This window comes from Anser brachyrhynchus (genome assembly GCF_964034855.1).
Source record: "Anser brachyrhynchus genome assembly, chromosome: 21".
Taxonomy (NCBI): domain Eukaryota; kingdom Metazoa; phylum Chordata; class Aves; order Anseriformes; family Anatidae; genus Anser; species Anser brachyrhynchus.
The window spans coordinates 5,675,520-5,699,375 of NC_137714.1; the positions used below are offsets into that span (position 1 = coordinate 5,675,520).

At 48.1% G+C, this 23,856-nt stretch overlaps 1 protein-coding gene across 2 annotated transcripts in view; it reads left to right on the forward strand.

The window, feature by feature from the left end:
• The window catches only part of SAMD11 (sterile alpha motif domain containing 11), a 173,293-nt gene that overhangs the window by 17,275 nt on the left and 132,162 nt on the right, over window positions 1–23,856 (forward strand). For both annotated transcript variants that reach the window (XM_080563770.1, XM_080563769.1), the window contains exon 10: window positions 17,577–17,671. The gene's annotated coding sequence lies outside the window, so the exon portion shown is untranslated. The remainder of the gene's footprint in view (window positions 1–17,576; window positions 17,672–23,856) is intronic.

The following is a 23,856-nucleotide window of genomic DNA, read 5'->3' on the forward strand; positions in this document are numbered from 1 at the left end:
TTCCCAGGGCATCCATTTGATGCCTATTGTAATGTTAAAAAGGCACAGTCTATTGTTTTTCTTTGAGCGTAATATAGCAGCTGAGGGGAAAAAAACCATCGTAACAGTGACCACATTATCTTAGGTAACTGTGAGATCTCTCTCTCTGCTGCTCAGAAGGAACATAGCTAGAGAGACAGAACCCATTCCATTTCATTTAAGAAAATACTTTTTTTTTTTTCTGCAAATTTGTGTTGGCATTTTCATCCTGCAGAAAATGAGGCATTGAGAAAGGTAGTGTAGGAGAAGCATTAAAGGACAATAAAATCAAGTATATCCCAAATACAAGACCAGTCTTGAACTATACATTTTATGGAACTTCTGCAGAAGGATAGGGAAGTAATCTGAATGTAGACAAAGAAGTGGAGAGTTTGATTTTGGATCCTAAGTACAGTCTATCCCAGGTGAATGAACAGATCCCAGATACAGTAAGGTTTTCAGAGATTGGTTGTGCATCCAGCCTCCTGTCACTCACCTTCTCCTTTCTCATCTTCTTTGATTGATTAGAAGATTTTCTTGCTTGCTCTTTTGATGTGAACAATCAAGGCCACCTGTCCTGAGAAGGGGAAGAAGATGACATTCAGTTACTACATTTCCTTGGGGGAGGAGGACTTTCACTCAGCTGATTAACTTCTGGAGTAAAGATGGAGATGGGGCAGTCATCTTTTTTTTTTCTCTCTACTCCTATGTACTTTTTTTTTTTTCTGTTGGTGTAGCAAAAAAGAGGATGAAACATCTATATCAGACAGATGCCGTGTAATTTACAAACCTTTTTTTATCCCTCAGCAAGTGCTAGGGGCTAAAGGATTCCCAGGTTCAACCTCCCTGCCCAGATAGCTAGAAAGGAGCCTAGCAGAAGTTATAATGCTCTTTATAGCACTTTGCCTCTTTTTTTTTTTTTTAATATACTTTTTTTTTTTAATACCTTTGAATACATACAGTTAAAAGGAACAAAAAGCATGCCCAGGATAGTGGGGTACTTTATCTTACAGACTGTCAGGTGAAGCTTTTGCATACTGCTAATCATTGGTATAAAGGAGGATAGGACTGCGACTAGGGAAAAGAAAAACAACGTCCAGCTGGGTTGTGTTTCCAGTTCCTATTAGCCCTAGATCCAAAAGGGTACGAGGGGCTGAGCTGCACGTTGCTGGAGCACGTGGGTCTATAAATGGTTAGCCATTCTTGCTCTAGGCTGAGATCTCGCTGCAGGATTTTTAGCTGATGTGACTTTTGATTTTTGACATTAATTCCCGCTATGTGACTTCGTAGGAGAAAAGGTGTCTGTAACCATTAACAAGAATAATTATGGAAGGAGAAGAAATCTTGAATTGGAAAGATGATAAACTATCATCTTGTGTCAGTCGGCAGAGATACACTGGTTTTCGCTGATAGTTTATGCTAAACCACTGCCTTTTACACTGAAACAGCTGAGTTGTGCACATGCTCTACTGTCCTGCCTTTGCGATTGGGTCAGTGATTAAGTGAATTAGACAAAGTCCATTTGGAAACTGAGTGTGTGCCAGCTTCCTTTTTCAGTTCCATTTGAAATTCTGATATAAACTAAAATAATTCTGGCTCAAAACTGGCAAGCTTTTTCAGTGGCTTAAAATCACACCTTAAATTGATCTGATACCCATCAACGTATGGGATAACTGGTGGTCTCCTCATAAACTGGTTTGCCTGTTGGAAGGGCAGATGGCAAAGCTGAAACTAACAGTTCTCAGAATTACCTCTTGGTGATGTTGTAGTGGATAACTCTTGGCTGTGGCATTGTTATTGAGCATGATGTTGCCCTCAACCCGTCCACATTGCTTCTCCCACAGCAGAACCTGAGGAAGAGGGTGATGGCACAACCGCAGCATGCTGTGGGGCAATTGCTCTCACACGAAATCCCATTGACTTAAGAGGGAGCTTCTACCTGCGTGAGCACCACCATTGCATGTAAGGGTGCAGAAAACCCAAAACTAGGTGCTTGGTGAACTCAGAAGGTAGACAAACAGAGAGTGGGAAGGCCTCGGTTCATGTGTCGTTTCATTTGGCACACAGGTGCCAGGCGATGGGCAATGTCACTATTGGAAAAAGGGCAGAGACTTTTCCTGTGCTAAAGGATTACAGATTTAATCTACAATAAATCCTGTCTCCTGTTTTCTAGTGGTATCTCCAGCTCACAGTCTCTCCTGTCATATTCCACACCCAATTGAATGTTTATTACTATATATATGGAAACACTAGGCCTCTTCCTGATTCCTGCATCACGATCAGTTCATGCTCTGATCTTTGCAGCCAACAGAACAGAAAGCTGGGAATTTGCCTACTTTTGAGAGTCTGCTTTGCTGAAAAGAAAATAGATTCAGATAATGTATGAAGCAGCCTGGAGCTGGTGCCTGCCCAGAGGAAACAGGCAGAAGAGGGATAGACTACTGAAAAAAAAACCAACCTTATTTAGGGGTAGTAGATTTAATAATCTCTAATAGAATTACTAGTAAGGAATCTACATGCTCATCTCTTTCCTGTAAAGTTGTGGGTTTTTTCTTTTTTTTTTTCTTTTTTTTTTTCTCTCTCCCGTCTATAGCCTGCCTTCTTCATCTGTAGGGAATCAGTATGTAGACATTCTCCTAGGACAGCAGCTGATGATGGTACCCGAGCTGCAAGGTCATGTCCTTGCATAATACATTAGGAGACGGTGGGTTTGAATATGCTTAACCCCGTACAGGTGCACAGGGAAGAAGATGGATGCAAAGAACTTTTTTTTTCCTGCTGCTTCTGTGCAGGGGGCAGGGCAGAGGTACCATCTCTGAAACTCCTCTTCCACACGTATGGTGCCGTGGGAATCCAGCCCAGACTAGAGTGGAGCCTAGCCCCAGGCACAGGGCCTTGGGGAACAGCTGCCAGCGTCGAGTTCTCCTTTAGCTTCCCTCCCCGCCCCTCATCAGCAGAGACTTGCAGGTGGAGCTGAGCTTTTCCTACTACACCGAGTTGCAATAATGCAAACTAATTGCCAGGGTGCAGCAAAGAAAGCTGAAACACCTGCCAAAAAGATAGAGCAGTTCCTTTACTTCAATTTTCTGACTGTGTGAAAATAGAGTAAAAATTAAAATCCTGGGGAGCGCTCACACCCTCTCAGGCTGCAGCTGAATGATGGAAATATTTGGAACTTCACTGCTAGCCTCTGTGGTTTGTTTGATTTGGGGGATGCAGGAGATGTAGATGGCTCCCCAGTGTCCCATGCAGAATAACGTGCCTTCCCTTAGACACCACTTTAGTAAACATTCTGGGTAAATGTTGGGTAAGAACTGCCATGTTAGATTTTCTGCTTTTTTGTGCCTAGTCTTGGTGACAAGGGAATCTCCCTAAAGATAATGACTTGAGAGCAGTGTCATTTCAGTTTTTATTGATGCTGTGGTCTTGGACAAGTATGAAAGAATAACTTGGCAAGAGGTGGTGGTTTGGAGAGCAGTAGGTAACCCCCTCTAAAGAGAAAGGCATTAAAAAAAAAAAGGCAGCATTAACTTTTAAGTTTGGATTTTCCAAGAATGAATGCTGGACAGATGTAAGCCCTGAAATATGTGATTAGTTCACTGTGTTAAAGGAGTGCAGCTCCTCTGGTTTGCTGGTAGTCTGCATCAGGAACTTATAAGACAATCAGCAACTTTCTTTGGGAGCCCTGTTCCACAGACCCTGGCCTCAGTGAAAGTGCACATCAGGCGGTGTTTACAGGGTCAGGACCCAGGGGACCTGTGATTTGCTCCATCAGTGCCACGGAGCACTCTTGTGACCTAGTAACACATTTCTGAGGAAGAATATAACTCCATAAATCCCAAAGCCAAACTTTTAATGTGAACATCGCAAATTCTTTTGCCTGAACTTCAAACGTGATTAGATTCATTGTTTAATTTTAATCAGTATTACACAATAATCGCTCGCCCAATTTTATTTCCAAATCTCAATCCACCTAGCAGTTCTGTACACAAATGGCCCCTTTCTGTTCACGAGCATCAGTCGTTAGTAATTCTTAGCTGGATTAAATCATTAGGCCCTGATCCCGCAGACGGCGTTGGGTTATGGGTAATTGTACTTGGGGATTAGCTGGCTGAGTTTTCTGGTCTCATCTGGGTGGAGTTGTTTGTAAACCACAGGCGTTTGCGAGACTCAAGATATTAAAGAATTCTGTGGCATGGTTCATTTACTTTCATATTAAGCACGCCTATAATACCAAAAATTTTGGGCATTAAATGAGATAAGGAACATCTGAAAGGAGGAGATTTATTTGTACATATTTCATCATACAATTTTCTGTATGTGAAAGACGCCTAAAGCTACACTGTTTGAAGTCATTCTCTATGGCTAAAAGCATTTAAGGACATTTGTTCCCTGGCTTATATTTATAATATTGTATAGGCAAGATCTGGTATTCAACACAGAAAAAACTGTCTGAATTTTGAATGTAGGAATTTCAGGATGGGGCCCAAAATTGGATGAGCTTTAGGATGTTGCCCTCCTTTGGGAGCACCCAGCACCGGCTGCAGGATGAAAGCTGGACTCCTTGGAGCAGTGACGTGATCTAGGGGCAAGTCTTCATCCCTCCACGATAAGCAAAGCAGAACTTTTAGACAGATGATAAACACCCAATAATCCGTGCTACTAATGGAAACGCCAACGATCCGTTAGCTCCTTGGCATCGTGGCCAACCGGTTAGCAGCAGCCACCAGGCTCACCCAGTTCCCAGCCACCCGTCCTGGTTGGGATTTCTGTGGTGCAATCAGCCTGGATCAGGGCACAGGAATTCGGGCCATGTCCGCAGCTGACTTGCCCCAAGCAGTTCACCTGGGCTTCTCACGATCCTGCAGACACCGTTGCCTCACGCAGCACCCCTGGGCTCGATGGCTGAGATTACAGAGCTGTTACCTGGCTGGGCAGACGGGCCCGTGCCCCGAACACGCCACCGCTGTGCTCCGCAGGATGAGGCTTTCTGCTGCTCCCCAGCCGTGGTGGACAAACTTCTCCCTCCTGCCCTCCTCCTGACCTCAACCTGATCTGGAGGAGCCGCTCCTCCTGAAGGTCAGAGATAATTCACGTGGTGTCGTGCTGTGTCATTCACGATGAGTGACCGCACTGGTATGATGAATGGGGAAGGGTCAGGCGGAGCGCTAACCCTAGGAACAAATCCGTGGGGCCGCCACCGGCATTTTATTTAGCGTCTACGCAGCGCCTTCCAGGCTTTCTCCCTCAGGAATGAGCAGCTCGCCCCTGAAAGGAACTCAGCATTTTCCTCGTTTTTCCCCCCCTGACTCCAGGAGAAGGAGAGGGTGAGAAGCATTTGCAATTCTGTAAAACTTACGAGCACAATGGGTAGCCCATCTAATTGATAAGCAGCCTTAAATCTCGTTTTTCAAGGGTTTGTATCGTGGCACTGAAAATTGCTGAAACTTGGCATTCAAAGCTCATCTGGGGAACAACTCTTTTCTTCCCATCTCTTTTTTTTTTTTTAAGAGATTGCGTTCTCGCATTATCTTGGATCTTTTCTGCTCCGCAGCCTCCCCTCCGACCCCCCTCTCCCGCCCAAGTTACAATTTCTGGCAGAGTTTCTCAGTGAGCAATTGCTCACGAGGGCTCCGAGCTCTGCCATTTTTCTCCCAGTGGGAGCTTCATCCCTGCATTTTTCTGGAATTAAAAAAAAAAAAAAAGTCCATTTCTCAGGGTTTTGTTACCTGAAAGAAAGAACAAACGATGCAAAGGCCCGACCAGAAATTTCTGCAGTGCAATGCTCTTTGTACCTACGGCCTACGTGTTAGTTAAAATCACGTCTGCAGAGGGCCCACAAAAATGCCTTTAAGACAATTCATTTCCATTTTAGATCAGCAATGAACCCTGTTTACGCGAGGGTTTTACTCCACTGGCTATACCACTATAATTGAAGCCATATAATTTCTCTGAGCTGTGCTAAGATAAAGCACATATCACGACGGTGTAGAGCTGCATCCTTGTAAGGGTTGCACTCATAGAGCTTTTCTGATTAAGTCAAATTCTTCTCTCCCAAATACGATACCGGTATGCTGGAGAAAAGGCCATACCAGAGCTAAGAGATGAGCCTAGCCCTCACCTTCTGGTTTTCAGTGTTTCTGGACTACGGCAGCAAGGGAAAGGGTCGGATATAGGGGCTGATTTGCAACGAGCACGCTTGGTATGCAGCACAGGGCTGAATTTGGGGGAACACTTCACTGCCGTGTTATGGCCACCTCTGGAAAAGCCGTGGGATGGGCTGGGGAGCAGACTCCTGTGCGTTTGTTGTAGCATTATTTTCCTCTCCCGGTCAGCTTCTTGCCCCAGGAGCGTGCTAACAGCATGCTATCAGTGCCGAGAGGAGTCTCGGCTCCGATGTGACGGATGTGGCCCTTTGTACTGAGCAGGTGAGTTTCGTGATGAGGTGTGAGATTTGCCACCCCTCCTTAGGCAAGATTTTCATTGAAGTCGGCGAGACTTTTGCCAGATCTGCATTGTCAGGACTCCTTCCTGGCTCCTGCTTGCACAGCAGTATGACTAAAATGCTCCACTATCTCATTCCCACTTTTTTTTCATCACCTATTTTGGCAGGGCTAGCATCGTGTCCCTGGCCAACAGGTTCCTACACTGGGATGCACTCAGGTAAAATTACCACCGATTCTACTGGAAAGTTTGCCTGCCTCAGGTCTGCAGGCATGAACACAAAGCCTCTTTCTCCTGTTTCCATTATTCCAAAACAGCTTAAATTTTAGTAATAAAATATTGCAGGCATTTAGTCCATGATACGGATTAGGGACCCCTTGGCCACTTAGGAGTAGCAAACATAATTTAAATGGCAGATAGTTTTGTCATTTGAAAATTAGCTATTCTGTATCTGAAATAACCGTTTTTTGTGGTGGTTGGCATGGAAACAAGGAGAGCCTACAGGTCCTGCTCCAGACACCTTCGTAACCCCAGTAGAAGGCAATGGGAGCCTGTGGAAAGGCTCTGCAGCTCTGAAAATCTACATAAAATATCTCGCTTTTATCCTCCCAAAAGACCTGATTTTGAAAATTAGCTTTATTCTGAAGTCTTTGCTGAAGTGGCGACTTGCAGCGGTCTGAGCTCAGGTTGTGTATTTGGAGTTAAGGTTAAATATTTCACGTGTAAGAGCTCCTTCCACACCGGCTGGTTCCTGTGCTCTGCAGAACAAGGACACAACAGGCGAGGGCCCTCCTGTAGTTAAGAGGACACAGCCCTGCTCCTGTCGGTGTCCTGTCCCTCCGTGCTAGAGCTGAACATCGCTGGTGGCACGCTGCTACTGTCCTCAAGCCGTGTGGTATCAGGTAGAAAGGGTCTTTGGTAACTACGGCAAGTTTTGCCCCATTTTTGGATAGGTATTAGGCTGAGTCTTGTCGGTAATTTGTAGAGATCGCTATGCTTAATTTTCTCATCAATGCCATCTCAAGAGAGGAAAAAAAAGTCTTCGATATGACTTGATGAGATGGGGCAAAACATCACCGTTTAGTGATGAGAAGTGATGGCATTTCACTGAAATGTCATGGCTTCAGATACAATCTGTCTCTCCCATTCCAAAATGATTTCCAAGAAGGCAAAATTGAAAGTGGGACCATGATGATAAATGAGCGAGATTTTTAACTGTCTCGTTGAAATACAAAAAGGCCTTCGTCTTACATAGGAAGGTTTGGTTTTTTTTGGTGTTTGAAAATAAAGCCAGAAGGAGGACATCTCCTTCGGGACCTGTCGGGTCAGGCACGGTGGTGATTAAAACGCGGTCCTGGTCCTAACGCAGTTTTTAAAGTAGCTGCCTGGTGTGGGGTTGTGTCAGATCCCCTGGTTGAGGGAAATGCTGACGGAAGGAGAAAGAAACACGGGGAAACAACCTGCATCGTCTTCATCACTCTCCCAGAAACTAAATGCCTCTCCATGTGAGGGGGCAGGAGAACAAGGTGCTCACCCCAGTTTCTTCTCTTGTAGACCTCTTTCTCTTAAATATCCACCGTGCCGAGAGGGAGACGGGCAGGGGGTGCGAGGAGTTGGAGCTGTGCTGCGCTGTGTCTGGTGCTGCAAAGCTTCTGCAGGGTGGCGGTGAGGCCTGGGACGGGTGGCTGTAATTTACAGCTGAGAACATGCTTTGTAGGACCGACTGGGGGAAAGCTGAATCTCGAAATGATTCGCTTAGAGCCGAAGCCTGCCTCCGTGGAAAGTCTCGCTAGGTGTGGAGGATTTTCTGGCAGACACAGCCCCAAGGGATGGGGCCGGGGGCGCGACTTCGCCTCTTCCTTGCACCACTGCTGCTTGGAGACCACCTCCGCTGGAGCGTGGCACTCGCTAACTTAGACTTTTCCTGTCTAGCACCAGTGTCCAAGGGTCAAAACAGCCACAAAGACCTCAGCGTGGAAGCTGTTCATGGCTAAAACATCCCGAAAAGCACCGCAGCGGACGTGTAAAAGGCCAGTAGCGGTGCTCTGGTGTGCCTACGTTCGGTGGGCTGGTGCTGGCTGTATTTGCACGCGCGACTTCTGCGTTTTATTTTTGCTCTTTTAGGGGATTGTCGGTGAGCACTGCAGCAGGACATCCGTGCTGTGCCCCCCCGGAGCTCATCGTTCCCCCCCCCCCAGGGCGGGGACCCCCCGGGAGCCGCGGCTGTGCGGCTGCCTGGCTGCGTGCGGCCGCGCCTCCGCGTTCCTCTGCTATCAGCCCTGCTGGAAAAAAAAAAAAAGAGAAAGAAAACAAGAAACCCTCATCCCCGGCCGCCCGGGGAGCGCGTAGGCGGCTGCGGGGCGTGCCGAGCCGAGCCGAGCCGTGCCGAGCCGCAGCGCCCCGGGGGAGGCAGCGGCCGGGGCCGCCCGGTTAATTGGGACCTGGCGGCGCCAGCTGGGGCCGGCCCCGGGCAGGGCTCCCAGGGCACCGCTCGGCCCCGTCCTTGCGTGGGGTTTGGGGTTTTTTGTGGTTTTTTAATCTCGGTTTCCTCCCGCCCCCGCCCCGCGGATGCCGGAGGCTCCGAGCCGCGGCTGGGGGCGGCCGCCGGGGCTGTGGGGTGGGAGCTGCGGCCAAGGGGGGTGGAGGGGATGGGGAGGCGGAGAAGACCCCTCGTCCCCTTCCCTGTCCCTGACCCCGTCCCACCTCCTCGTCCCTGTCCCTCTTCACCGTTCCCGTTCCCATCCCTGTCCCTGTTCCCCTTCCCAGCCCCTTCCCTGTCCCTCTTCACTGTTCCCGTTCCTATCCCTGTCCCCATTCCCATCCCTGTCCCCGTCGGTGTGAACTGATCCTGGTGACGCCAGGGCTGGGGGAAAGCCTCTGTCCCTAGCTGTGCCCATTTCCCAGACACAGTTTATTCACCAGGTCCCTCTGATGCTGCCCATACTCACACAGTTTAATGAAGTTCTGTCTCCCTGTGCCTTCATGCACACTGCCGAACACCCGCCTTGACATGACACATCTATGGCATGGTTTTTGGTACATTTATTTTTCTTTTTTTGCAACCAAACCGATTAGAAGAAAGCCTTTTATGAGGGACTTACAGCTGCGTGGGCCTGCATGTAAAGGATTTCCTTGGAAGGTTTAGTTTTTATCCTTCACGTTGCGAGAGCAGTTAAACAGCCCGGTACGTTCTCAGAGATAGATGCAACAGCTCCTGGACCAGACGTGTGCATGAGTCTTGCTGGTTGCAGCGCTGAGCGTGTTCAAAGTGCTGTGGAGCCCAAGGAGGAAAATTGCAATGGGTTTTGTTTCCTCCTGCGGCATCGTACGGTGAAGGGGTTGCGGGGCGGTGGGTCCGTGTGGACCGTGGGCGTATCAGCAACTGGGGTTCGTGTTTGGCCTTTTCAGGCATACCCGTGAAGGTTTTGTTGCCAGTTGAGTTCAGCTACTGGGAGAACTGGGCGAATGGGTTGTACTGGGTTGGGAGATAAAGCTTGCGTCAGCTTTGGCTGTTAACGTAAGGGGGAGACGCGGGTTTGGGGCTAATGAAACGTGAAAGTGGAAGGGGAGAGAGAAGTACAAGGCTTCGGATGCTGTCATAATTATTGCTCTTTTTTAATAAGAGCCGCGGATGCTTATCACCTTGGTGAATCAGGTTGCGTTAGGTGCCAACATTGAGGCACCCACGTTTGAAAAGTGCCAGCTTGCTGGCAAGGTCACAACAACTTGGTGACAGATCTGGGAACAGCGGCCGGGTCCTCACCCCTCTGCCACCGCCTCGGGCAGGGCGGACGGAACCAGGGAGCTGTAACTTAGGGAGAAAGAAGTACCGTAATGAAGATCCTGCAGGAGCCAGCTCAGATGCCTGGAAGGGAGAGGCACAAAGCTAGAACTGAAAAGATGAAGGACCTCATTGAACCTGAAGTGCCTCATTAAGTGCAGTACAGCCTGAGCGTGCACAATGGCAGATTTTTCGGGAGATATGTAGAGAGCTCAAACTGGGAGGGGTGGGAGAAACGGAGAAAACAGTTCCCTTCCAAAAATACTGAAGTTGAGTAGTATTAGATATAAGGAAGAAAATTAATTATTGTATGCTTACAAGGTAGCAACACGCACCGTCCGTTTTAGCACAATCTGGTTATGTGGCACTGCCTGTGTACGAGGAAACAGAGTTGTCTGCTGTTCCTGGCTCCTGATTCTGAAACGCCAAATGCTTGCTCTGTGCCTCATTTTTTCCACAGATGAGCCCAGGGTAATAAGTTGATATCTCTGAGTCTTTCTGCACAGAACTGTAAGGCAGTAAATATCCATTGGGTCTGAAGCAAAAGCAAAGAATAGATATACTCATAGGAAATTGATGTGGAAATTCAACCAAGTATTGAAATATTCAGGAATATTGAACAGCAAGTTGTTTGCATGCAGTTCTTAGTACTTGGGGATGCTGCTTCTGAAGCGTGGTTTATTTGGCGTTGCTGCTACATCAGGAATTGAACTAATATTTGCCCATGTTTGGTGATTCCCTGGCAGCCCCTGGTGCTACCGGGAGGCTGCGAAAGGAATGTTTGCCAAGCGCGTTGTGAGCTTTGGGTGATGGCTGCTATGGCTGTGCAAAGAATCACCATGAAATAAATCAATGGCTTGCTGGAAAAAAAAAGAAGAGAAAGGGATCTGGAGAAGGACAGCTGCTTGAAGAGCTGACCTCTTAGGAAGAGGGTGACTGAGGAACTCCTGCCAGTGTTGCTCTAGCGCTAGGATTCCAAGATGTGAAAATAGGAAGTGCGCTGTTTCTTTTCAAGGGTCTCAGCCACGCGCACTGTTCAATTTATCTTCCTGGCTGGACCTACGCTGATAGCATTTAGCCTTCCAGGGGCCATTTCTCTGTTATTATTCTGATTAAGCTGGCGAAGTTTGAGCGAATGATGCAGTGACTTGCTGTGACTTCCAGTGGCTTGCTGGAGAAAGGTTTGCAACTCGACTGCTCAGCTGAGGAATTGTCAGCCTGGTTTTAACTGGGCACTGAAGTCAAATACCGCTTGAGGTATCTGTTGTATTTAAACCCAGGGAAACTTTGCTGGACAGGTTCCTTTGTAACCCCCTCTCAACATGTTGTCATTGCGTCACCAGAAATTTCACACGCTTCTGCAGTTTGGTTTCATCTTTTGCATGGGAGGTGGTAGGCAGCCAGCCGTCGCGGCGAGGGATGTGACCAGGGAATCGGGGAGTGTGGAAGTGTCGCCAGGTGTGGGTCCTCCACCAGGCAGCATGGAGACAGAGTTTTGATAAAGTCCTGCCTGCGGCAGGCTGCCAAAGTCTTTTACAGAAAGCATGGCTTTTGCAGGTGTTGATGGCAGCAAAACGGGTTTGGAATGGGTTGCGATAAAGGGAGTTCTCCTGGGAGGTGGAAAAAGGAGCGGTAAATATCTGAAAACCGCTTGGTCACAGAAGGAGTGAAATGTGCTTGTTGGAGCACTCAGGGACTGCTTTCTGTTGGACCAGACGAGGTAGACAATCTGGGGGCCTGGTCAAAGCCTGAGATTTCCATGAAGTACTTTCAATATTCTCTCCAAGGATAGGACTTTTCCTGACCCAAGGACTTAAATAAATTCCTCAGCATTTTGGTTCCCCAGGTCCCGAAGGGACAGTCGCCCTTTCTTCTAAATGCAATGAATCAGAAGCCCTTGTTTCAGGTGCCCTCTTGGCTGATCCTGCTTTGAACCCGGTGTCTCTCTTTCATCCTTATTTCTGGGTCTTTCTGCATCCAAGTAACCCTCTGCTCACTCATCTCTCCAGTACCTGCCTCCAGTCATGATCCCAATCTTTGATTTCAAAGGAACTAGATGGATTTTCTAGCCTAGTCTGCAGCTTTAAACTGGAAAACGCAAACCGGGAGCTAGGAAACAAAGCAGAGCAGTGATGGGATGTGTGAGTCTGGTGGGGAGAGAATCAGGGAGAAGCCCAGGATTTGTGTCCAGTAACCAGGAAATGTACACAGTACAAAATTATTGCTTCTACTGATGTAAAGATTATACTTTACGTCCGTTAGTGCATTTCTGTGATAGCCCTGAGAGGTTGCTGCCGTGATCTATAAATCTTTGTTCTGAAGGGGTTCTGTGTGCTGGTATCCCTGATGTAGAATTGTTTTAGGGACAGATCTGATAAGTGATAAAACATGCAATTACTTTGTGTACGTTCTCTTTTGTTTGTTTGTTTTAAATACGTGCATTACAGCCGTAACGTGACTGCAGCTATAGTCCCTCCCCGTTAACATTTTCAACGCAGGCTCACTTACCCTGGGTGGGGCTGAGCAGGAGTTTTCTAACCCAGGTACTCGGTGAGATAGCGCTGGTGGGCTGGGGTTTTGTGTCGGCAGCACCTCAGTTTGATAGTGGTCTACAGGATGTCCAGCAGCACACGGGCTTCCCAAACTACCATGCAGTGGGCATCCTGCTACGCTCGGTAAGGATGGTGTGCTCCTCTTTAGCTCTGTTACGCGCTGGTGGCAGGTGGGATCCTGGCTGTGCCGTGGAGGAAAGGCTGCTCTGGTTCCGACAGCGATTAACCCAGCGACACAGAGCCCTGCTGACGGCGCTTCGGCAACTCAAAGGGATTCAGGACGGAGGTTTGGAGCACGGCGTGAACTGTGGACATGTTGGATGTTACCCTGTAGACACAAACACGGTTGTGAAATGATCAGTGAGTCACCAATGCAGTATAATCACCGGAGACGTGCCAAGCACTGGGCTGTCAATCACTCTCGAATTGACAACGCACCCTTAAGTGTGTGCTACGCCTGCCCAAGGCCCCGATATAAATCCTCTTGCAATGGGGGAACACGTGTTCCTTGTAACACAGGTATGTACACAGGGGTGCCCTAAGCACGTCACATCATTCTGTTATTGATGGGCACCTCCAGGCCTCCACAGGGCGGCTTGTGCTTAGCCCTAGCAGCAGGGGAAAACGCTGTAGAGCTGAATAATGCTTCCCAACCTGCGGCTCCTGTTGCACGTGTGTGCTTTGTAACAGACATCTCCAGTGCATGTGGTCACCCCTGCCTCCCACAACCCAGTTGATGCAGCAGGGATTCGGCACTGCGAGTGTGCAGCCTGGAAGGACTCCGGGAGGGAGAGCGGAGGGCTCTGGCTGTGAGCAGTGGCCGGGTTTGCCAGTGGAGTGTTAAAGGAGAGGATGGAGCAATGTGGATACAAAGGTGACTCTAGAATGGGTGCTGCAGAGAAAAGCACTCCCCATCGGTGAGTGGCTGTCCTGCAGTGAAGACAAGGCAAAGCTAGCCCTGTGCCTCCTGACTGCGCTTATCTGTAGAGCTCTGGTGTGCGCAGCCCTTGGCAAGTAGGGTTGTAGATGCCAGACATGCTCCGTCGTCTGGATCTGTCAGCACTTCTTTTGAAGTTGTGCAGATGTTGGTGCGAACGTTCCTGACACGACTGAAAGAGACCCGTCGAATGGAGAAGACCATGAGGCTGACATATGGAAAGGTCCAAGAATTTTGGTGTGGTTTACAAGTGAGCTGCTTTATTGAACAAAACAATTAGCATCGCTGAAGAGCATTTCAGCACCGTGTCTGAGAAATGAGAAGGATGTTTTGATGTTTCCTCAGCTACATCCAAGGCAACTTCCTAGTCTGCAGCTGGAGATACGGCCATCGTGCACAGGATCCAGTTCTGTGCCAGTACTTTCCTCCTGTCCTTTCAAGGCTGGCGTCACTTCCACTCCTTTTATCCTCACCGTCTCTGTGCCGAGCAAGCACAGGGATAGCAGGATGGTTACACACACGACTTTCTTGCAGGTATTCCAGCCAGGTACCTGATAGACGCTGGCAGGGTGGTGCAAGCCTGGCGTTTCCTTGCTCTGGGTGTTGTCAAAAGCAAGTGCTTTCATTAGAAATGGAGCTGGCGAGTGGCAGAGTACCTGATATCTCGGCAGACTTTGGCATATGCGCAGACACAGTGTGGTGCACACACCTCCAGGATCCAGGTGCAGAGGGGGTTTGGGAGGAGAGGCAATACCAAGGCGAGTTTGTGTAATAAAAGATGGAATAACCATCTTTGCTGCCTTTCTCATGCAGCATAAAATAAGACTGAGACTGAGGGGCTGGCTTCTGGCGATCTAGCCGTGGCAGCATGAAAAATGAGGAGGAGTGTGATAAGAAACTAATAATTTATGTTCCAAGCACAGACTCACACCAGTGTGGAGGGAAATTTGTGCCAATAACTCCTACTAACTCAGAAAGGCACGCAATCTTTTATTGCACAAATTATTAACGACCAGAAAATAAATGACTCTGTAATCAGATTGGTGCTGCCGGCGCTTTTCGTTTCTCCTTTTATTTGTATAAATTCTGAAGCCAGTCCACCCCTGAAGCTGAGGCAACGGGAACTTTTCCTGGCCCGGCGCCATGCCTGACAACAGAACAGATTAAACGGCGAAACAGAAACGCCTCGCTATCTCATTGCCTATCAGAAATGGGCTTACCCGACAGATGTTTGCTGGCCTCTTCGGCACTAAGCAGCTTTGTAGGGATCCCTGGCTTGGGAGCGCATCGCGTGGTGACCGGGAGAGTCAAACAGCAGTGTATGGAAATGTAGGGGGAAATAACAGCTCTCCGTCGTCTCTTGGCCCTGTCCCTTTTCAGGCTGCTTTCTTCACATCCTCGCTCTGTCCTCGGGGCTGTTTGTGTTGTGCTCCATATGCTCCTGCTCTAGTTTTTCAGCGTTAGTGCTTAACATTCAGCAGTGCTGGGCACCGACAGCAATTGCCAAAATACACCGGAGCTGTGGGTCCTCGATCCTCCTAAAATCATAAAATCAAGTCTTTGGGCCTCGGACTTGCCTGGTAAAAGGAGCATGAGGAGTTGGGTTTATTCAGACAGAGTCCATATGGAAACAAAGCGTGGAATATTTTCCCCACCAGCAAATGATTACATCCTGTGATCTTTCTTGAATTAAAATCTTTATATGATGCTAATGAAGAAAAGAGGCACCGACGGAAGACGAAACCTCGTAAAGAGGAGAGATGATGGCTTTTGGATTGGCTGCAGGCTCCCTTCTGTGTGTCTCCCGAAGGAGGGGGCGCAGTGTTCCTGCGGGAGGAGCGAGGAGCTTGGGTGTGATGCCAAAGCGAGCTGAGGAATGTGATCTGGGCTCGAGCTAGTCGCTATTTGCAGGAGGCGCAGAGCGAACCGGAGTGGTAGAAGCAAACAACTTTGAGCCCACAGGTAGCTTTGGATCGAGATCTAAGCTTCGCTTGAAAGTTATCTCGATAACACACTGAACCCGTATCTCGGGCGGGGTTCCAACCCCGGGGGATATCTCAACCCGAACCTGACGTTTGCAGGACTCGCTGCGTCCCAGCCGTGGGCCAGAGCAGCCCTGCCCTGCCGCCCCGACCCCAGTGCCGACCCGCGGGGCTTTTTGGCCCCGGACCCAAGCCCAGCCACGGGGCCCAGCTCTGCAGCCAAGGCGGGTTTGCTCTGATTCAGATGACCCACAGCGGCCTGACCCGGCTGGGCCTCATTTAAACCCAATATTTAAGGTTTTTAGGGTGAGGTTTCTTTCATAAGCAGCGTCCCTTGAAGGCGAGGGAGTTGCTCCATATGCCGTTGGAGGCTGCTGGCCGTGTTAGGCCCGTGTATTTTTCGGTTGGTGGGGAACAGCCATCTGTACAGACTTACAATTACGGTGGTGCTCAGACATTCCTCTCCCCTCCCATTCCCCCTTCCCGTTTGGATTGTGTGAACCAGATGATAAGGAAGAAAAGTGTTTCTATTGTTAATCCAGCCCGTTCGTTATCAACGGCCCTATCTCCCCGATGGCTTCATCTGAATAGGGAGGAGGGGGAGAGTTGCTCTCCCTCTCTCTTTTTTTATATTGGCGAGGGGGTGTTGGTGAAGGTGACCACAGCCGGGCTGCAATAATGAATAATGTGCAGATTGTTCCCGGGGACTGCGAGTGTTTTATTAATGCAGGTTTTCTTAGACTGAATGCCCAATCACCACAGAACCATGAAACTCAAATTGCCTTACAGCTCTCTCATGAACATACTTTTAATCTCATTGACCTGTCGTTATACTGCAACACATAAATCCAGGTTTGGAGATCTTATGTCCAATCATAAATTGGGCTGGCAGACTTCCGATCAACAGAATAAAACTGTCTCCTGTGAGGTGGGTTTTTTATTTGTCAGCGCTGTTCCAGCAGACAGAGCGGAGGTGCAGTCAGCTTTTCTTAATAAAGTATTCTTTAAAAAAATGGGGGAAAATCGGAAACCCAGCATGGAATTCACAGGAGAGAGAGAGAAAAAAAATAAGGTGACTTTTAAATAACATTAATGTTGGACGTAAACATAGAATGTGGAAAATTGTGAATTAAGGGGTGTTAGCTTCCACCATCGTAGAGAAATGATAGGAAAATAGAAGAGTTTGTGCAGTGGCGTTCAAACACACAATTTTGGCCATAATTCTGTGTGTTTTCTGGGGGCAGGAGAGCACTTGTACCAACTTTATAGAATTCTTTCCTCTTTTCTTATGTCTTTTTCTCCTTTTACTTAAACGAGCAGTCTTGAGGAAATCTAATTTCCCCCTCCTTCTTGTCATACAGTGCTTTATTTGGATGCAGCAGAGAATGAGGGATTTGAATTTTCTTTGGGTCGGTGGGAAGTTGAATATGCAGGGAGACTTTGCTGTGCTGCTATCAGGCTGGGGGTAGTCATGCAGAAGAATTTCCTTGTGTGAAGAAAGATTACAAGAGGGAAATCCTGCTGGGCGCTGAGCGTGTTCGGGGTGGTGCAGCAGGCCCCTGTGCGAGTGCTGTGGACAACTTCTGTTCTCCTCAGTACAAACGTGCCCTCCAAAATGCTGCTTGAACAGGTTTGCGTGTGCATTTTCTCTTGATAGATCACCGTAGAAGAAAGCCCTGTGATGAACTTCTCCAGTAGATCACACAACGCTCATTCATCCTCAGGGTTTCATTTACACAGACACCACCTTTTTAATGCTCCCCTGCCGTATGTGTTGGTCCATAAGATAATACACATGTTGAAAATAATAATTTCATACTCTCGCACTTGCTGAACTGATCTTTTGTCTTCATCTCCCAAAGGGCTCTAGCAGACAGCAGCGCAGGCTTCCCCGAACAGAGCTACCTCCGTCGTACTTTGCATCCTACCCGCCAGAACCCGCTCTGCTGTGGAGCAGGTAAGTCAGTAACGTGCACCACCGTTACACGTGGCTCTGCCAACCCGTGCTGAAGCCGAGCCGGTGGTCTGGAGGCAATGTGTCCTCTCCTGTGTGCGGCTTCTCTGAGTGCTTGTTGCTGCCAAGAATTCTCCCTAAAGAGCAGCTGAAGTTCTGTATTCCTCAAAACGTGGAGACCTTCTCCCAGGCTTTCCAGGAGAGTCTGCGGTAGGAGTGGCTCAGTTAAAGGGTTTCCTGGGCTTTTCAGTGTTCTTGGAGTGTTGGCAGGTGAGAGCGCCACTAGAACCTGAAGAGCTCTTGCATTAACGTGTCCCAGGCACCTGCACCTCACTGCAGCCGCACGCTGGGCAGGCAGGCAGTGCCTCCAGGTAGCCCCACTGGTAGTTGTGTTGCTCTGAGGTAGCAAAGCTTTGGACAAAAGTGCAGTTTCTTGCAATTGCATCCCTCCGAGTGCTGTTCTGTGGCGTGGCAGCTGCCGCCAGCTCTGGCTCTGCTCCTCAGCATTCCAGCCTTGCCCCCATAACAATTCAGCAGCAGTCATCTGAGGAAACAAAGTACTTTGGACTCCCTCCTCTAGGGCTTTCTGTCCTCGTGGTATTTTGTTGAGGGCCTCTGTTTTCATAGCGCTGGGATAGATGGACTCCTAAAATATACAGCCAATTACACAGCAGAATTTATTAGACTTTATTCTGGTGCACGTTACGTGGTGGGGGTGGGGAGGAAAGCGCCAACTCTGGAAGGAAACCCATAGCAACTGAAACTGTAAGTGTGAGGATTAGAAGTCCCCATAAATATACCTGACTTTGCCATCACTGTTAATTAAATGCAAGTCATGAAACACGGGCCCAGAGCGCGTCGGTGACAGGGAGCAGCAGCGTTCAGAGGCAGGAAGGAAGAGTAAGCAGGGGAACGGCTCCATGGCCTGGGGCTGAGACGCAGAGCACAGCCAGGAGGGTTAAAGCCACGCAGGTGATTTAGAGTGAGCCCTCCCCAGCAAGGCAAAGGGGACTCTCCAATCAGTTATTAATGGTTCCTCTTTCATCTTCTCATCTTCGTGGGTTTAATTGTGAATTATCTGGCGTGCTGTGCTGCTCCGCTGTGTTTTCTTCTCCTGTCCCAGTGAGGTGATAGAGGAGGATGTGCTGATGCTAACAAGGAAGCCAGGCTCGGGGAAGGCCTGTCCCCTCTCAGCTTTGCCTCAGGGCTGTGCAGCTACGAACTGTGAAGCTCTCTGGGCCTCACGCTGTGATTTACTCAGCTTCTGAGGCCTTCTCCCCTCCAAATAATGTGCTAGGATTCGGCTTCTAGGAGCAGTGGTGCTTGGGTTCCCTCCAGATACGTGTGGCCCAGAGGGCCGTGTCTGAGAGACCAGGATGAGGTACTGTGTTAATTCAGCTCTCCTGTAAACAGCTTCCTCATTTTCTCCCTCTTGTCGTTATTCAAGCATTTTTCCTTTCCCAGCCCTGTTTCGCCTTTGGTAATCTCCCCAGCATGTACTCCATCAGCACTCCTGTGGGGCTTCTGTGACTAGGAAATAAAGCCCATAGTTCAGCACTATCCATCTAATATCTTCTGACTGGTTTTAATCATAGCATTTTCCATTTAATTGGGAAGGCAGGCACACTTTGCATATTAATACAGCACAGCCTGCACCTCCTGAGCATTAAAAGCGTAGATGTCTGGGATGTGCTATGCAGCGGCTGTGAACCTGCTGGGCGTCTTTTAGCATCTCTGTGAATGGGATATTTTCAGCAGGGCTGGTTTTTGTCCTCCTGGTGGAAGTCCATTTGAAAAAAAAAAAAAAGAAGAAGAAAAAAAAAGAATTATTCCCTCAAAAAATTATATGGATTTCAGCCATTTAAATAATTGGTCTGTAGACAGTGCAGCCGTTGCTCTGTCTGTTGTGTCCATTGTCTTTCTTAGATCACAACACTGCTGGTCCCATTGTCTATTGAGGACAGCCAAAGGGGAATATATCATCTTCCCTCCCTTCAGAACTGTTGGTCATGTAGCTCTTTCCCCTTCTGTGATCCATCTATTTTCATGAAAGACCCATTCTTTTTCTTCTTGGCTTCATACTGCCACCCATCACTGGAGCCTGTCTGTGCAAAACCAATAGTTTTGTCTTAATTTCGTTGTGGTTTTCATGACTCTTTCTTCTCCTTGGTCAAAACTTTCCTTAGGACAGGCATATTGGTTTGGATTTGGAGGTGGTCTCAGTAGGTCTTTTACTTTCATGGTGAAAAAGCTTTTCAAGAGCACGCTCACACGCACCTTGCCATGTGGAAGGCACGGAGGGCATTTCTTACTGTGATTTACTATCAGCATCAGCTGATGGTGTGTTAGATGCTGTCCAGAAACACAGCAAATGTGCAGTTCTGTTAGAAAGAAGAGGTGTCTTTTTAGACTCCAGATAGGTCCTGCTTACGGTTTTCATATTCTCTTGTAGTCTCTCTATCCCCAAAGTTTATGGCATATGTGGTATACATCTTTAAGGTTCCCGTTCAAAGTCAGGAGAGAAAGAAAACTGATGAGCTGAGTCTGTTCTGACATTTGCATTTATTTCCATTATTCACAAGAACACAGATCTAGAGCCCTGCCATCTCTGAGAACAGTTGCCCATGGTTTTGTACAGCGCGGTGTGAAAAGAGAGGTGTGCATCAGGCAGTAACTTGCAGGCTGTGTGTGGCAGGGATTTTATCTTCCTTTCTGGTTGAGGCACACTGGCCACAGTGCTGGGTCTGTGTAATTTGTGTTGATTAGATAAGCCTCCCTGCTTCTCCATTATTCCTGTTGAAGCCTTCAGGAAGCACCTGGGTTATTCGGCACCAAAGTGGCTTCCACTTCTCCTGGAAGAAGTCTGGAGTGCTCGGGTGCTGCTGTAAAGCTCGTTAGGCTCCCAAGCGCTGGCTCACAGCTCCGCAGAAGCGCATAATGATGGCCCTGGGGGAATGGCGTTCTTAACTGGGGATTATAGGGTACAATCTAACGCTTTGTCCTGTGTTGGTCATTGTGATCCCAGAGCGAGATCCACAGTACGCAGCAGGCACTTCTGTGGCTTCACCTCGTAGCTTGTGCTCAGGGCTGTGTCCCTGAGAAAGGGGTGAACCAGCGATGCTGTGCGGCCTCACCTGCTCTGATGCCCCACAGAAGCCTGTTGGGTGGGCACTGAGAAATGCTTGTGTATTTAGCTTCCAGGCTTGGGAGGATAACACAGATGAGGCCAGATGAAAAATAGGTAGATAGATTGGTTTGGGTTATAGATTGTAACCGCCGCCAAGGCAATGCAGCATTTCAGCTTTCAGGAATACCACAGTGTCTGAGCCAATTCTGTCCTGGTTATCAATAGATTCAAGAGATTATCAGCAACCACAAACACGTTCTTTTGCTCTTTGTGTTTTTGCCATTCTTCAGTGTGACAGCAACCCCAGAAAGTTTTCAGGCATCGTTGTACCTGGGACCTTCTGGTGGCTGGTCTCTTGTGAGCTGGCGTCGTGGGAGTTGTGACTGCTCCCGGCTCCAGTGTGTACCATGGAGAGGCGATCCAGCAGAGGCGCGCAGTTTAATTATAGAGGGAAGGCTAGGTCAGGAAATCTAGCTTTCCAGAAGTTGGTGGTATGATAGTAGAGGGTAAACAGAGCCAGATCTTGCATGCTGCATGTGTTTTCCTTGCTGATCTGTCATTGCTCCTGCAGCCTGTCAGTAGTCCTAGTCACTCCTGCTTTTCTGGTCTAGTAAGAGCTATGTCATTGCGTCTCTGTCTTGACCTACAGTTCCCTGTAGACTTCATAATTATGGCCTTCTTTAAAACAGACATCACTTACCATGCCAGAAATTGTCACGGCGTGGGGGAGTAGATCAAAATCCATTAGGGAACAAGAGGTGACTGGATTCATTTCCACCTGAAATTTCAATTAAGCATTTCAGCGTAAACCAAACCTAGACAGAATGACTCTGTTTTTTGGATTTCAGAATTGGTTTGTCAGGAAGAAGTAGATGGAGCTTTCCAGAGTTTAAAAGTGTACAGCAGCGCTACAGACAGCTAAGTAGAGCTATAGATAGCTGTAAGTATTTCAGATGTTGAAAGCCACAAATATGTAGAGGTTCTCCTCACGTTAATTTGTCTGCTGTGTCTGAAAGCTGGGTATCCCAATGGAAACAGTCAAAACAGATTCTTCTACTCATTGTTATTTCAACTAGAAACCCGGTCGTCTTTGCGTTTGTTGGAGCTTGCGCTAAGCTAGTTCCCAAGCTAATATTGTGGCACTTGTCTACTAGGTTCTGGTTCTCCAAAGCATCCAAGAGGATTAGTGTCTGTAACAGTGTGCTCAAGGAACATGCATATGCATCTCTGGACCCTTTATTGAATATCTGATTGATACTGAACACCACGCAGGGAGGCAATTCCTACGGAGGAACCATGGCTCACCCATTACTGCTGTTCACTCTGTGCTTTCTTTTATGGAGAGGGGCCGATAGCCAGCCCCATCATCCGTGTTGTTACAGACATTGTGCATAAGAGTTGTGCTGCGAAGCGCCTAACCCATTTCTGAACAGGGAGGCGGGCTCCTCCATGCTTTGCTGTTTCCGTGAGTTGTGTTATTTCTGAAGTAGCAGCTAGCAGTTCTCCGGTGCCGACGGCATGGCTGCATCCCAGCGCCTGTTGGGCTAGAAAACTGGAGGCTTGAGCTGAAACCTGCCAGCTGATTGCCAGTACCTTTGGGGAGACAGCTGGCTCTCTGCGTCTTAACAGCAGCAGGCGGAGTGTACGGATACCGCGCCTCCAACCCTGGAAAGCATCTGCTTGCAGCACCGCTGTGGAAACAGAGGAATAATACTGCTGGCATTCTGCACCAGGCAGGAGCATAGAAAAGAGGAAATTTTGAAATGGCAGTTGATCTTTTTGTAAAGGAGCTTTGGGTTTCACTGCCTTTTTAAAATTTCTCTTTTTCTTTTTCTCCCCCCAGATATTTCACAGGTCTGGGCTATTTAACACTGACCCGTAGTGAGTGAGCTTCTCAGAGTAGTTTGGAGGTTTCTTTTGTTAAGTGATGTTAGCCAGAGAGGCCTTGCATGGCCTTTAGCATGCACTAACACTGAAGACAAGATGTGACACCCACGTCCTTTTTTCTTATACACAACACCTCCAGCCTTCCCCTGTTTCTGCCACTTTCTTTTTCCATATCCCCAGGAGACTTATTTAAACAATTTTCTTCATCCGTCTGTAATAAAGCGCAATCACTGACCACCTATGTTGCATTGGAGTTGTGACACATAGTTATCAAGGACCTATATCAAGTTAGAGAAACATTACGTTTCTTATTCTCAATGGACAGAAAAGAAAGGAGGATCATAGAGGTTGTTTGTTTGTTTGTTTTTTATTTTTCTTATTTTCTATCTTATAGTGAGACCGTGAATTGCCCTGAAAGAGCACAAGAAGTTGTTCCTAAGGCTGGAAGGCATTAAAGAGTCGAGGGGGTTCTTGTCTTTAGCACAATATGGTTTTTGCAGTGGTTGTTGCTGCTTGAAAGAGGCCGGTAGGTACGAGGCGGTAGCAGACTGGCGTTTCTGGAAGGTCAGTGCTGGGAAGGGGGGCTACAGGCAGGATAGCAGAGATCTTGGCATTTCCTGGGCTATGAAAATAGTTCTGAGTTCTGTTCTTTCGACTGGCGACAGGTGTAAGGTGCCTTCTTATTTATTAGAGACTCGTGAAGATGGTTGGGGGGAGAAAGCAAGGAGAGAGAATGGCTAGAAAGCAACCGAATCAGCAGCTTAATCAGCAGCTTGTTGCTGCGAAACACAAAAAGGATATCCCAAAAATTTAGGGACTGAGAAGCCACTGGGCTGCTTTGAGTCCTGGTGTTCTTATTTGACTGGAAGTCCCACGCTCCTGGCCCCTGCCGCGCACATCTTCCTGAACACGTCCTTCCACAGAGTTGGTGTGTGTCTGTGAAATGAGATGTGTGCTGTGTGTGTATACATCCACACGCACAGAGCCGTGTACAGAAGCCATGCAGATCTGGGGGACAGCCTCGGGAGTCCCCGGAGACCAGGCTGTTATGGCACTTATTTTGTGTCACCCTCATTTCTAATCAGACACACACACATGCACACACCTCTCACTGGCTCTCTTCAGCCCTGTATCTATTTTCTTTTATTATCCTGGCAGGAGACGAGCTTCATTA